At 31.7% G+C, this 12,333-nt stretch overlaps 1 protein-coding gene across 1 annotated transcript in view; it reads right to left on the bottom strand.

Moving 5' to 3' along the window:
* LOC123711418 (Down syndrome cell adhesion molecule homolog) overlaps window positions 1-12,333 on the bottom strand; it is a 141,053-nt gene extending 128,720 nt beyond the window's left edge. Inside the window, exon 1 of the mRNA XM_045663998.1 lies at window positions 12,306-12,333. The gene's annotated coding sequence lies outside the window, so the exon portion shown is untranslated. The remainder of the gene's footprint in view (window positions 1-12,305) is intronic.

Below are 12,333 nucleotides of genomic sequence, written 5' to 3'. Positions count from 1 at the left end.
CGGTGGCCGTCGATACACAATCTTATACTAGAATAATAAGTCCTGAGTACATACCTCGTTACAATATCTTTTTACCAGGAAGAAAGGCACACAATATTATCAGCCGTAAGGATTTGGAGAAATTCTATTAGTTTGGGAACAAAGAGAGGTTAGACTGATGCTAATACCTTGCCTCACGATAGTTCTCAAAAACGCACAAAACACTCACTATAAAATTCTAAATAGTGGACACAACTATTATCAATTATAAATAACAAAAAGTATATATCAAAATAAAAATGTGTCTAACGTAACCCGAGTAAATCTCAACAATGACTCAACTAATACAATATACATGTGACGATCGGCCGAGAAAAAATATTTGGGATCACTCTCATCAAAAATTATTAAATTGAAATTATGTATTTCGAACAGACATTTATATATTTTTTAGGTTTTTTGAAGGTTAAACACCATTATCATTATATAGGTTTATTAAGAGGATATACTCGTAATACGTAGGAGGTTACAACAAACTCCCAAGGGAAATTAGAGAATTAACACGTAATTAATTCAAACTTTTGTTAAACATAAATTAATCAATAAAGCTTTTTATAAATTTGACGATTATATAAATGATCCTAAACCTTGGGATTGATTTACTCCAGTTCAAACAATTTTATGACTTAAATCTTGGCGATTAAAAAGTGGAGAGTTTCTTGCCTGCTCTTCGGTCTTGACTTGCGAACTGGTAGTAAATGTAAACTTAGAATCAATTTAACGTCTTTTCTGTTGACGTTCACATGTGTACTTGGTTACCTATATTAATATAGTTAGTTTGAATAATAGACTTCTTTTAGTATTAAAGAAAAACAATACTATTCAACAAAACAAAGTGTTAAGTTATCTGGTGTAATGTATTGAAAACCATGACTGTAATAAGATCGCAAAATCTAAAAACGTATCTCGCATTCCAATTTTCATATAGGCTAATAACAAATATTGTTGAATCTCATTTCGATAATACTTAGAAGAAAATTCTCTTTAACATAAAACGTATTATTAGATTAAGATTTGAGGAAATTGGATGGGATTATAATTCGTAATATATTCTCGTAAATACAATTACATATGCTTTGATTGTATTATTTGGAATTAATAATTTAACCAAATATAACTAAAACAGTCATAACTATAAAATATTATTTCCAATATAATATGTTGAAGATAGTAAATAAAAAATTGGGACGGACTGTGATTGCCATGTATTTGACGTTATGGGTTAAAAAAAATACTTTCTGCCGCTATTTAGTTATCTTTACACTTCGTTGCATGTACATAAATATAATACAATTGACATAATTAAATAAACTGGCGGGCTAATCGAGTTTTTTCGAGCGATCTCTTCGCGACAACCACTGTAATATTTTTTTAAAATTAGATAAGGTAGAAGTGTAAAAATACATAAGATATATATCTTATTATTTAGACAGAACTAATGGATTATAACAAAGAAATTAATACATATGTAAACAGTGATCAGGACAATATAAAAGAACGACATGATAAAGAAAAAGTGCACATGAAAATAAGCGATTTGTAAAAAAAGGGTTAGTAAAAATAATATTAAATTTGTATAATTCTTAATTTGGGGATTATTTATAAAACCGTTAAATAAGGATAAATTGTATAAAAGCAATACATTATTTATTGAAAATTACCAGGTTTAGTATTCCATCATTTATTTATTTAATGTTAATATATAGTCTAGTTGTTGAGAGCAGTGTTGGCCTAGTGGCTTCAGCGAGCGACTCATCCGTCGTAGGTCCAATCCCCGGCTGTGCATCAATGGATTTTCTTTCTATGTGCGCATTTAACATTAGCTCGAATGGTTAAGGAAAACATCGTAAGGAAACCAGCTTCCCTTAGACCCAAAAAATTTGACGGCGTGCGTCAGGCTCAGAAGGCTGATCACCTTCTTGCCTATTCGATTAACAAATGATCATGAAACAGATACAGACATCAGGCCCAAACCTAAAAAGGTTGTAGCGCCATTGATTTTTTGTTATATGGTCTAGTTGTATTTTTAGTATTTATTATTGTAAACGAAAGGTACCAGAACTACTTTACAAGTTCTTTTAACAGATTCATAGCATCATTATTCGATTTTTGTAGAGAGATATCAAGAGAAAATGATTCTTAAGCTTCTCAACAATATAGTTCGGAAGAGGGTTCAACCTATTGAAAATGTAACCTAGATCTGGTCTAGAGTTACCATGGCGATGAAAAGATAAGGCGGGGATTATTTTGTTATATATGCATTGTGATATGTTACAGTATTTTGAGGTCGTGCGTTAAAATTCCGTGTGGATAACTAATAGATGTTTCTTCCTATATGTTTCGTACTTTCTTATACGCATTAGACTCTATAATCAAGGTATGTCATAAATATTGCCTTAAAGAAAAATCGTAATTGAAATTGTATTAAATTACTCCAGCAATGTTGACATTTATTCAGACATAAAAATATTAATCTTTCCAATTCGTATTTTATTGTTATATATTTAATAGCGATAAGGCCAAATGGTGAATCATTTTGTTTCGTGCACATAGTATGAATAATATATATTTGTATTACATAAATCTAAACATTCAAAGGAACCAAATGAGAGCTGGTATAATTAAAACCTAGGGCTTAAACTGAAATTTAAAGTATGCAAGTATGGATCAAATTCTTACACTAAAGACGGCATAAAAATTTATTCCCGTTAATTAGGAAACAGGGCTCCGAGCCAACAGCTTCAATAGCTTTGTACCTTACCTAACCTAATTAGCTTTAATCTGTAATTATACTATCGAGTTGGATTTTAATTATGAAAAATCCCATTATAGTTTATGAAGTATTGTTTTTTATCTCTTTATTATATTGGATTAAAATGACGGTGGAGTACAATTATAAAAATTGCGTTAGAAAGTGCTCATTGTAGCCAAAATTTCGGCTTATGTAATAGCGATTTTAATTATATCGCCTAACGATTCAAAGTAAAAGTTATATATCAGAAACCTACATTAGCCCTATCTTTCTCGTGCAGTGGACCGGAAAAAGATAGAGGCAGAAATATGGTGTTGGAAAAGAATGTTGCGAATACCATGGACTGCAAAAAAAACCAATAAGTATATATGTATAATAATGCATATGGTAAAATATATATATAAGTATAATATCATTCTCAACCAACGAAAAATCACCATAAGTCTGTGTGTAATTATTAGTAAAAACAAATGATCACTGAATATACACAAAAATCTGAGGGCCAGAACTATAGAACACTTGTAGTGAAACCAGTAGCATAGTATTTAATTTCCATAAATCGACGATTCCAGCAATCCTAGTCAGCGAAAACCATAAGTAACGTCAAATATATAAAGAATAAAGTGTATGAACCAAATTACCATAATTTGATTATTAAAACCGAGTAGGCTCACAGTTTTATGGTTCTCAACAGCTTTCATCTTGAAATAGCGTTCTTATCATATTTCAAATAACTTTGAATTGTCTATCGCAAACTATAACTCTCAACTTACAAAGTGATAAATTCTTAGCTTAGGATTTAATCCAGAATGTCTACAACCACTGCCTTTAGACGCTGAAAATATGCCGATATTAATTTAATAACTCGTGTAATTTGATCAAACACTTAAGGAGTTTGATTACTTGTTTTGGGCCGAGAAATTAATCGTGTTAAATATTTTATAGGTCTAATTTAGAAATTATGTTTTAGAACTTTCACAACATTTCGTTCATCAGTCTAACCGAAGGGACATTGGAAAGAAGGCCGTGTACATGCATGTAACTAATAGTTAATATAGCATACAATATATGTAGGAGGGAATAAACCTGACAAACAGGTTTACCCTATAGGATAAAAGGACACAATCTCAGCAATGATGCTGCCGACGAACGAGCTAAGAAAGGATCTGGAATGATTTCGGCTGGCCGTATCCAGCTCCATCCCTTGCTTCGCTAATGGGAGCCTGGAATCGCCAAAACTCCACATAACTTCAACATGACCGCAAAACGCTGACTGCAGAAAACCCGCTGACAAAACCACTTCTATGCCTCAACAAAAAAAAACATCAGAAATCTCAAAATAATGATAGGGACAATTATGGGCCTTTGTCTCCTTAATAAACATTTTTTTGTCCTTGGCACAACAGACAGTCCCTTGTGTAGAGGCATTTTCTCAAAGGAATCAGTTACCCACGGAATCCTGATATTTGTGGCTGTGGCACAAACGAACAGAAATTCTTGCAGCATTGAGGTCGCTCCGTAATGCGAAGCGTAAACTTCTGAACCAGGACTTTTCGCACAACGAACCTTATCGGCGCCTGAGTGTGGATACTGAATCCACACTACATACATAGCGTAAAGTAAAATATATAAACTACACGATGCTCCACTTGACACAGATAGTCATAAAATTTAAAAAAAAGCAAACGTTTTTTATTAACACTAGGCATGTAACATATAAAGGTATGAGTATATAGCGATCCAAGGGACCTTAAGCTGAGAATTGGACTATTAGAATAACAATAGTTTCATCATCGGAAGTCGGGGCAGATTACGTAATTCCACCTTTATCACCTCTACGTTCATCGTTCCACAACTGAGCTTTTTAAAGACAGTTTTTACCGCGCTCCACCCCTATGTACAACCACTGAAGTATTTCCGTGTCCGGTATCACTTAACATCAGATAAGCCTCCTGCCCGTTTGCCTGCTATTACATTAAAAACTCGTTACCCGCTCGTAGCAATAACGATTAGTATTTTTAAAGAACCCTCGCTTAAAAGAATTATCTGCACAGGTAGTAATGTTAACAACAAAAAAGGTTCCGATTTCATTGCTTACCATTCCAATTTCATGCGTAAGACGAATTACTCTTCGCCCACACTTTCTCCAAACAATCTGTCTTCGACAACCGAATAAAGTGCTAGTATTTTTCAACAACAATTCCCTCAAAGTTTTACTGAATCTGACAATCAACCATTGCTTATTTCCTTTGACAGTAAACTTTCGATAGAACACTCGCATACACTATATTTAAGTCTCGTAAAGCCTCGTGGGTATTCTGCGATATTTATATTTTTAGTAAATGTTTTTTGTGTAATCCTATAATTTTGTTAGATCCATTGAGATATAGAGAATTCGAAAGCGCAATGTTGTTAGCTAGTATTTTCTATGAGAATTAACAGTTGTACATGGTAAGAAATCGTATTAAAACACAATACATGTCTTGTGTCAATAGGCCGATTTTACTTAATTCAATTAATTTTACTAAGTTCAATCTAATAAATATGATGGTCTTATATGACCTACATGGGGTTGCGATTATTAATAATATATTTTAATTAAAATCCTTTATGACGTTTCATAAAACAACTGTATTTTCACTCAAAAATACATTTATAATTATCAGAAATGCCCTTAGCCTTTCTAAGATTATTATACCTAATATTCATTATACATATTTTTTCATATAAATGATTGAATTGTTGACTTTAGAATCTTAAATGATAGGTTTTAGGAAGAAATTACTAAAGGAAGGTTTTAGGAAATTGTTTACGAAACACTGTAAGTAAATTTTCAAAACATATAATGAAAAAGTGAAATTCAAATTCCAAATAATTTTAACCATAACAATAGAAGGCCCCCTGTAGGGCATGGGTCCCATGTTTGGGAAACACTGTTATGGACTGTCTTCTACTCTGTTATGCTTGAAATTGATGAACGTTGGAACGGGTAAAGTTCGGATTATTTTTTGAATAAGTTTTTGTTATTTTGACATAACTGTAATAACTAAACGCAAGGTGCTGACGCGACACTTTTTGTAGGTAATTATGTGTTCTGTAAAGTTGAACGGAAATACAAACGGAAAGAAATGGACTACCCATTACTTTATTCAATCATTTATAGTTTTCGCGCACGCTATGTAAGGAATTATTTACACTTTGAGTGAAATTATAAGTTTTATTGAGGATCTCTATTTTTCTTTAAATATATGATAGATATATCACCCGAAGATAAAATAGTGTGTAGACTTTACAAAGACAAAATTTTTAAAACAGTATAGTAGTTTTGGATGCAATCAAACACTCAAATATTTCCTCTTTAAAATATTAGTATAGATAGGCTGGCGCACACAACTTAGCATTTTCTACCACAGATATCTCAACAGGATTCAATTAGAATGCCAAAAACTTAAAAACTGAAAGTTGGCTTGTTCTGTTGAACATATTTGTTCTCTTTAATTTTTTCAGCGTGCTATGTTAATATAAATGAGCTATTTAGAAATTCAGTCACATAAAATATTACATAAGAAAAATCAGACTTCTCTTTTTCCTTATTTCCTTTGTTGTCTAAACACGCACGAGATTATATAAACAGTATAAGCATACGGTTTCCCTAATCACCATTACAATAATTCCTAAAAGTCACCTACAAAAGAAATTTCTTTCTTCTTCTAGCTTTATATGGAATACAAAAATAAGGTTTTATTACGTAACTGTTACGAAACCCCTATGACTTACTCTACGTTTCTATATACAAGAAGTAAGGACATAGAACAGTACACTACAGATAAACTCTACGGCTAAATCTACGTAGATAAGATACCATAGAGTACTGGGTTCAATTATCCATAAATAAACAGATGCAGAATTATCTTATTATATATACGTATAGAAAATATATTATCTGTATAAAATAAATAAATAAAGGACGCTACAACCTTTTTAGGTCTAGTCAGATTTCTGTATCTATTTCATGATCATTTTTCAATCTAATAGGCTAATAGCTGATCAGCATCCTGTGCTTTACACACGCTGTCGTAATTTTTGGGTCTAAGGCAAGCCGGTTTCCTCAAGATGTTCCTTCACCATTCGAGCGAAAGTTAAATGCGTTAGAAGAAAGTCTATTGGTGCACAGTCGGGATCGAAGCTACGACCTCAGTGATGAGAGTCGCACGCTGAAGCCACTAGGCCAACAGACTTTTTAACTTTTTTTTATGGAATGGATGCAAACGGCAGGAGGCTCATCTGATGTTAAGTGATACCGCCGGCCACCCATGGACACTCACATTGCCAGAAGCCAAGTGCGTTGCCGGTCATTTAAGTCGAATGGGTTCGGAAATACTTCAGTGGGCTGTGATTCCACAAAGTGATGGTACTCGACAAAAACTGACTTATGAAACGCACAGTTGTGGAACGATGACGTCGAAATGATACGATGGTATTGTGTATTCTGCCTTGACGTCCGATAATGAAACTCAGATGCAGGTATCAATCCGAACAAACCGTACCGTATGATGACTTAATTTAGAACCTCATAATTATGGAGTACATCGTTCCATAACGCACATAATACGCAATGCGTACTATAAATTAACCTCGTACAACACAAATAGTACAATTTCTTACTCGACTACAGCTAGAATTATAGCGCTAAAACAAATATCGTTAATTTAATATATTGCTAACAAGATTGACGTAATTGTTACCACAAACATACTAATGTTACTGCATTAAATTGAATTTTACTTGCTATATTGGTCTACTAATGTTTTTAAAGGTATCCACTAAGGAAGCAATACTAACATCCGACATACTTTACAATATAAATAAAGATGTATCACTGATTTTAAGTTGGTTTCTAAATTTGTAAATCTTGCACCGTATGTGAGCAGTGTTGCAAGTGGTTTTATCGTGTGAAGCCCTCGTGGGTTCTTAAATAAACTTATCATTCCACATTCAACTCTCACTCGTACGTTGAAGAAATACATGGTGAGGAAACCAACATGCTTTAAGTCCAAAAAGTCAACGGTGGAAAGCACAGAAGGCTGAGCGTCTGCTTTTTATCTATAGTATTGGATAAAAACGAGCCTACAGGACGCCTGGTAAAGAGCGGACCAGTCGCAGTCCATGAACACCCATTTTAGTGGGTGCGATGCCAGCCTTTGATATGCACTTTTATATTTATTTATTTTTATATAATAATAAACAAAGGCTTATGGCGCTTCTGGTACATTTTCTTCTTGCACAGAACGCTCAATTGAACTTATATCTAAAGTAAAATTTGAAGTTAGATCTAGAACGCTATCACTATATATAAGTAAAAAAAAAACTTTATTTTTCTCACAAAACTTACATACTGTTACTTCATTTTATACATAGTGTATAAAATGAAGTAACAGTTATTTATGAAGGAAATGTTTGTGTGAAACTAATGCCTGTTAAAGGTAAGAGTACCTTACAGGTCGTCAGGCCTCCACAACTTCGTTGTTCGATTAAGTGTGATACACATAATTAAATTTTCAATGAAGCCATAAGTAATATTAATCTCTTACAACATCGTTAATCTCGTATTGGACAGGCCTTGCATTTACTTAAAATTTTGTAATAATCTAAATTAGCATCACAGTAATGTAATTTAATATTACAAATTTCCTTCGACTACCAAATGATATTTATTTCCAACACACAATATACAGTATTTACAATATTAAGAAAATTAAAATAATAGGTTTTGCTATGTGGCAGTGTACCTTTAACCCTGGCAGAATTTCCTTGCTGTATTGCGATATTTATTCGTTAAGCGAGGAAACCACCAGCTCTTGGGTCACCACTATCTACCAAGCATCAACTTAAATCTTTAATTAAGTGTTTGTGTTACTCCGTTTTTTATCATTATATACTGTGTACCATATATATGGTATTCCTGCAGGTATCCTGTCTGTACACGAGAATAAAAAACTGCTAATTTAAATAAAAATAACTTTAGAATATTGTGTTAGCAAAAGCCAGTATCAAAAGCTGTACAATTAGATTCTGTTGTTATTTTTGTTTGTTTCTAGATGTAAAATTGTATTTCCTATTGGCAAACCTGTTTTTAAATAAATAACTACAAACTTCGATTGTAAGAATAAACCTCTCAAAGGAACAAAGAGTACTTTATCATTGTACCAATGGTGCGATAACCTTTTAGCTCTGGACCTCAGATTACTCTGTCCGTCATCATTTCTAACAGGCTAGGTAACCTTCTATACCCGACCCACATCATCGGCTTTTTAAGCCGGTTTCCTCACGATATTTTCCTTCACCGTATAAGCGAATGTTAAATGCACACATTACGAAGTCCATTAGTTTTTTTAAGGGATCGAACCTAAAACCACTAGGCCTTACTCCAATTTATCAGTAAGTGTTCATTTCACTGTCATTTAAATACAATTAATTCATAAAAATAATAATAAGCCCTATATCACACTGTCCCTTTAATAAGCCGTTTAAATATACGTTATAGAATAACAATATTTTTATTAGAGGGGAACCTAAGCGGGGCTCATAACGCATATAACTAAACTAAACATACATTACATTCACTGCATACAGAGTTTTTAATAAAATCGTAACGCAAAGGAGTTCTTTCATGAAATGAAATGTGAACTGCATTTCATTATAAAGAAGAATTCTCTGTTTGACTATATGTATTCATGCGATAAACTAATAAACTGGCTGAAATATAATGATTATTGTAATAGGTCGCAAATAATCTCGTTAAAAAACAAAATCCACGCATAACACGTATTTTCTTTATTGTAAAATCTGTGTGAATCCTCCCAAATTTGTTTTGATATTTTTAAGGGACCTAATTCGTTTGGATTGGGATCAGATAACAACATTTTATTAAAGATCAAAACCCTGTGAACAATTGTAAAAATTCACGTACCGCAATAACTATAAATATCTATTAACGATTGTCTTACATTATTAAAAACACATGACTAACATAGGTAATATACGATAATTATGGGATTTAAAAATAGAATTCTTAAATAAAAAATAGTTTACAAATCGAAATAAATTCCCTCTTGTCATCGTACTCAAAGCCGACATTTCTTCTCAACATTCTCTGAATAACAATGTTAATACTTTTATGACAAGACTGCATTCATTTTTTCCTAATAGTATTATAAGTATATAGTGTTTTTTTTATATTTTTCCAAAGCTTAGAACAACACCATACGTAAATGTCATTTATTAATCAAATATGTTATCGTTGTGTGTGACTTAATATAGTTTTTTTTGTTATTTATTTATTTAAACACTTGCGGCATAGACCCGAAGGTGTCTAGGCAGAGACAACGAATATATACTTGCTGCTAGTTCTTGCAATCCTCACAAACTACATCAAACTTAAAAAGATTATATTATTTAAGAAAAACTTCTTCTCATGCCTCTCAAAGATAAAACAAGCAATGCCTATCACAAGAATGTACTACACATAATATACTATGAGACTAAGAAAACGTATTGGTTAATATTTTGTTTTAACTCACTCCGTTATGCATTAACCAACAAAATTCCTTTTAATTAATTTTTGCACGAAGTACTAAATAAAAACATAATGTTAAAGTGTAATAACAAAGTTTTACGTAAAGCAATCTTCAAGTAATTTTATTGAACTAAAATTCAAATTGTATATCTGTGGCCATATAGATCAGAATATGATAAGTCGTACTTATTATTAACTTAACTTTCATCTGATGTCCTACGGGGCAATCAAAATATTAAAGAAATTACATAACAATGATATATTTATTATTAAAATCGATTATATTTAAATCATTTATTAAACGTCGAAGTAACGACGTTACTGTCAACCATTGCAATTATTAATTAAATTATCAAAGTCAAATCAGTTCAAAGCCGTTATAATAGTATTTGCAATATTGCAATTATTATATTCAATAGATGATAGAAATAGTGATTCCATCATTCTCATCATTGAAAGTAATTAGTAAGCACTGTGACATATAATAGAAGGAAGTTGGATCTAGTTGATACTGTTCTACAATGTATGGTTGTATTTGCATTTTAGTTCTAATGGAAACAGTGTTTATATTCTCAATAGAAATTGAACCATAGAAAAACCCAAACAATACGTTAACTTATCTATGAAATAAACAATATTTTACTAAAAAGTTTAAGCTATAATAATCGACATAGTAACATGGAATAAAAAGTTAAAATTATACACACACTTTCACTTTTGATATAAGTTTGATTTTTTAGCCTATATCATCAAAAAATCTGTCCGATTAAGCCAGCGATTCTATGGGAACTTTCCATGTTGAACAGCTTTTGTCCCTGTTTTTTTAAAACAATTTTTGATATTTTGTAAACTCTATATCACGACACAAAAGGGACTGTGCATCTTATGGCGTTATAGAAAGTTGTCGTTAAATGGAGAGAAGAAAAACGTATAGATAATCCATGACTCCTACTTATTAGTCATGGTCAAGGACAGTCTACACGTACAAGCAATCCCAATTTGTAAACAAAAGACCGAATTTCTTAGAAAGTTCGTATGCATGATGCCGACAGTCGAGTTTATTGCGGGCTAATATAATAAAGTGACAAAATAACGTACAAAGCTGCGCAGTTTGAATTGAGTGATAATTAATATTCAACGTAAACACAGTATTTAGAGACTACCATTAAAGTATCTTCAACGGTAGATCACTAATTACATCATATAATAACTTACTAAGAAACGCGCAATTACTTAACAACTGAGACAGTGTAAGTCTCGTAACTGTTTTAGTATTTATTATTAGTTATTAAAATGAGTTTTATTACTAAATCGCTTAAGTTTTAATCAACCACTCTGAGTACGAAAGTAATTCTACTTGGGTCATAATTGATTTTAATTATCTGGGTAGGATCTTATGAAATTATAATAATCTAATATCGCTTTTGAGCTGTGTCGCTTTCGTGATTAAGATAGATTGCGTACCGTTTAGTAATGACATCAAAATGTGATTAATGGATACGAGAACAATTATTTTATATGATGAAATATTTTTAAAGTAATTCACCGCTTTTATTAAAAATTCTTTTTTTTATGAAACTGTTAATAACAAATTTGGTCTTGAGTTTAAGTTTACAATTCATAAACAAGATTATATTTATGAAATTTTTAAAGAAGTTATTATATACATTTATGAAATATTTTTTTATTTTTAAAAATTTCGTGACGTATCTAATAGCATAATAAATATGCGCGTGGAGAGTGCTAGTCATAAACTTTCTTATATAACTTTAAATTTATAATTCACTCCTATAAGCCTATCACAATTTATCGATGCAACCATAAAACAATTTAACTGTCTAGTAACCAAAACTTGCCTACTATTTTATTATAGAAAATTTCTCAGTAAAAATTCAACCACTTGAAAAGAGCGACAGTTTAAAAATAAATTCTACTCACATTATTTCGAAGTGAAACAAACTCGAAA

This window comes from Pieris brassicae, chromosome 6 (genome assembly GCF_905147105.1).
Source record: "Pieris brassicae chromosome 6, ilPieBrab1.1, whole genome shotgun sequence".
Classification (NCBI taxonomy): Eukaryota; Metazoa; Arthropoda; class Insecta; order Lepidoptera; family Pieridae; genus Pieris; species Pieris brassicae.
The sequence above is the reverse complement of the archived record's forward strand: the minus strand, read 5'-3'. Positions and strand labels throughout refer to the sequence as shown.